We start from the raw sequence: 4287 nt of genomic DNA, 5'->3' as shown, positions 1-4287 counted from the left end.
ATCCGATTTCTGACGACTCCGAATAGGTAACAATTCAGTTTTATTTAAAATTGAACCTCTACATTAACTGTGTTCCGGCAAAATATTGTTTGAAACTTGGGATTATTTTGTTTTTGATACTCAAGTTTTGACCAAAAATCTAGTTTTGATCTAATATTTGTCTAGCTTTTGCGTTTTGTCTAAAAAGAAACGTTGACATGCCTTGACTCGTTAAATCTTGACTTACGTTTAATAATTAAAAAGAATAAAAATTAATTAATTACTTAACGTGGTTAACGAACGCTGTTAACACGTGAGATTATCAATTCAACTGAAGAACCCTAATCATGTTCTTCCCCAATTCGTAGAACGCTAAATTGAGAACCCAAATTGGACTAAAAGTTGGGCAAACTCAGACCAAATGACAACTTCTAAGTTGCAAAACTGTGACCATAAAATGTAGTCTTTGAACTGTTAAAGATAACAAAACAAAGAAAAAAAATCACTTAAAGTCCAGTTGCTCCCTCTCGATCCATAATTGCTCTCACATCTATTCCAGTTGCACATGAAATTCATCCCTCGTTCTGCACTCATACTACAATAATTGTAATTGGCTTATTCCTGCATATGAAATTCATCTCTCGTTCTGCACTCATACCACATTAATTGTAACTGGCTTATAATTCCAAATAACTCGGTTTCATCTTAATGCAATCCCTTCTATAGAAATCTGTAACAAGAAGAAATCAAACACCCACTTATGAACTCAATTTTCACTACAAAAATTCAAATCATTTCCATATGAATTGGAAGTACTATCAAAAACAGCTGTAACAAATGAAGAATCTGCATATGAGTTTTGAACACAATCAAATGTTAGGGTTATTTGGTTTTTGGTACTTACATTTTGTCCAACTTTAATGTCTGGTCTAACTTTTATCCAACTTAGAGGTTGGTACTTGGAAATGACGTTGACCTTTGTTGGCCCGTTAAGTCTTGACTTCTGTTTAGTAATTATTTTAAAAAATTAAAAAAGTTTATTTGACTAACACCGTTAACATGGCCGTTAGCTTCAAGAACCCTAATTAATGTTCTTCCCCCAAATTGAAACGCCAACCCACCTGTTCAATTTCAATGCAAATTGAAGAATCCATATCAATCATCATCACCAATTTCATAATCCACAACAACAATGTTCAACAGAAACCATAACAAAATCGCACAAAAATGTAAATATAAATTATCATCAATAGTTGATGAACAAGATTCAATTACTACTGAAATTGGAGAAACTTAAATAAAAAACAACACGATTCACTGCACCTTCGTAGACCCAAATTAGATTAGTAAATTTTCAGCAAGAACTCCTTCTCTCGATAAAATCGGTAAATGAAACCCTATAAAATCTCAACTGAAACCCCTAATTGAAAACCTATCAAATTGATTTTATTTTATTTTGAACCCAAATTGAAACTCAAAGAAAAATCAAAACCCTTATTAATACAAATTGTACCGTAAATAAATCATAATCATCTCTGTAACAACAATTACACAACCTCTATTTGGCTTCTTCTTTCATCAAAATCTCTAAAATCAAACCCAATATTCTAAATCTATGCTGTGTTCTTCATCATTTTATAAAACTAAAGAAAAGTTTGATAAGTTTATGGGGTGGGTTTCAACCAAAAGAAGAAAAAAAAATCAAGTGGAGAAGATAAGGTGTTAGGCTGTTAGCAAAGACCGACAGCTACAGAAAGATTGAAGAGCACGTGAGCCACTATACTATAAACTAGTTAGTTTGAACCGGTGCAACTTGGTTTGGACGGGGTGACTCGGTATAATTGGTTAAGGACTTGGTTAGTCATTATTACTAAAATATACTATTTTGGTATTTACATATTTAATTAATTAAAAATTTGACTTAACAGACTCAACGCGGGTCAACGTGAATTCCAGATACCAACCACTAAGTTAGACAAATGTTAGACCAAACACTAACAATGGTCAAAACATAAGTAGTAAAAACCGAATAATCCCAAATGTTATCACCTAAAACTACTGCAACATCTTTTCATTGGAGAAATCTAAAAGATCTTCCGTAATAAATTATTGATTATCAGTATTAGTACTTGATTTCATCCGTTGTTGTTGTATTATCAATATAAGCCTTCGTTTTCTCAGTCTTGAATTTTTCAGCTTCTTTCTACTTCTGATTTGATCAATGGCCACGACTTTGGTTTAAAGTTATATTTCCATAAAATATTTTGGTCATTTAACTGTGAGTTAAGTGGGTTAATATGAAGCATACACGTGGATGATGGTTGCATAGGAGTTCATTTAACTTTGTCTTTTTTTAGGTTTTTATAGGAGTTCATCTCTATTTTTTTAGGTTTTTTGTTTAGAACTCTATTGTTGGGGCTTAGAAAGTCAAGCTTTTTTGGGGCTTTCTAGGGTCACCACATATCAATTAGGACACCCCTCATCATATATTTATATAAAGACTAATATGATCTCATATGATTTTAGATAATAAATTTGATTAACATTATTAATCATGATTATCAAATTAATTAAGACTAATTCATCTCTTTAAGTTAGATGAAATCAAAACAAACAAAAATCAGAGGGAAGAGAAGAAGAGGAAAAAAAAATTTGGGGATTTTTTTTTTGGAAATGAGTGATTTAAGCAAGACTTTTGATAAAGATGATGAGCATAATTTCATCATGATGAGGACGATGATCATAAAGAAAACCCAAAACTATTTTCTTCTCCTACTCTTTCCCATTCAAATATCATGATCCAAATTATGATCATCATAAAAGGAAAAAACTAAGAAAACCAACCATTTATTTTTGTTTTAAATGGCTAAAAAAATCCAATTCGATGATTTTTGGATAAAAAGAAAATAGTTTCTGAAGATGTTTACGACCGGGAGTTCTTAGATTCCCAATCGTGAATCAAGATTACGGTTGGGATAGTTTATCGACCCAACCGAAAGTCCATATTTCGGCTTGGTTTTCCCAACCGAAAGATTTTTCGTTTTTTTTTTTTCGTTTTCATAACCTAGCCGAAAGTGCGGTTACGACTAGGATAATTTGTCGACCCAACCGTAGAAACGAAAAACGGTTGGGAAATGATGGTGTTCCAAGCCGTATTCTTTATTTACGGCGAGGAAATAAAGAATTCCTAGCCGAAATCATTTTTATGATTTTTTTTGTTTTTAGAACCAGTTAAGGCTGGGTTTTCCTAGCCGTAACTAGGGCTGCACAAAACCGAACCAAAACCGAAGATTTTAAACCGAACCGAACCGAAACCATATTGCTATGGTTTATTAATGGTTGTCGGTTTCAGATAACCAAAAGTATTGGTTTCGGTTTAGGTTTTATCTCAAAACCGAACCAAAAACCAATTGGTTAACCGATTAATAGTGACCATAGCAGAATGAATCTTTTCACACTGATAAATTGTAGTTAATGAATGGTTAGGACTCTTAGGAGGATTATTCGAGTTAAAGCCTTTTGCTGTCATTTTAGTTGCTCGTCATTTATGCCTCTGATATGTTCCCAGTAAACTTTTCTGCCGCTTGTAGTATTGAGTGTACTGTTTGTGTAAACTATAAAGCACTGACACATTATTGTTTATAAATCATTCGGTTAACCAAAAACCGTATGGTTTTTAACAAAACCGAGTAGAAACCGAAACCAATGAAACCGAATATGCTATATGGTTTCATTGGTTTTCATTATTGGAAAACCGAGTTCTTTGGTTTCGGTTTAGGTTTTGCCAAAAACCGATAAAAACCGAACCATGTGCAGCCCTAACCGTAACAGCAGTTTCGGGTGGGTTTTCCCAGACGTAATTGATTCTGGAAACCCCGAAAAATCAGAAAACTAATTTCGGTTGGGATAACCAAGCCGTAAAATGTACTTTCGGCTGGGAGTTCTCAGATTCCCAGCCGAAAACACCTTCACAATTATTTATTTTTACCCGAAATTCAGGGAATCATATTTTTTAACCATTTAAAAGCAAAAATAAATTGTGGGTTTTCTTAGTTTGTTCTTTTTATGATAATCACCATCTTTATATCTATGAATTTATGATAATAGTTTTGGGTTTTCTTTATGATCATCGCTCTCATCGTGATGAAACTATGATCATCATCTTTTATCACAATTTATGAATGAGAAGAGAAGGATGGGGAGAAAATATTAGATTTAGTTTGTTTTTTAATGATCTTCATCATGATGAATCATGATCATCATGATTTGGAAATGAGAGGAGAAGGAGAAGAACAAGATTATAGATTT

At 32.8% G+C, this 4287-nt stretch overlaps 1 long non-coding RNA gene across 2 annotated transcripts; it reads right to left on the bottom strand.

Annotated features, from left to right (window-relative positions):
• Positions 1-235: 235 nt before the first annotated feature.
• LOC113319456 lies at positions 236-1709 on the bottom strand. Of its 2 annotated transcripts, XR_003345527.1 has the most exons (3): positions 1303-1709; positions 884-1100; positions 236-709 (listed from the first exon to the last, which is right to left on the bottom strand). It is a non-coding gene; the product is annotated as an uncharacterized LOC113319456 (long non-coding RNA). The 2 variants fall into 2 exon arrangements; XR_003345526.1 differs by having other exon boundaries at positions 884-1709.
• Between the last annotated feature and the right edge of the window lie 2578 nt (positions 1710-4287).

The sequence above is a fragment of the Papaver somniferum genome, chromosome 10 (assembly GCF_003573695.1).
Source record: "Papaver somniferum cultivar HN1 chromosome 10, ASM357369v1, whole genome shotgun sequence".
Taxonomy (NCBI): Eukaryota; Viridiplantae; Streptophyta; class Magnoliopsida; order Ranunculales; family Papaveraceae; genus Papaver; species Papaver somniferum.
This window is presented reverse-complemented; position numbering and strand designations above follow the sequence as displayed.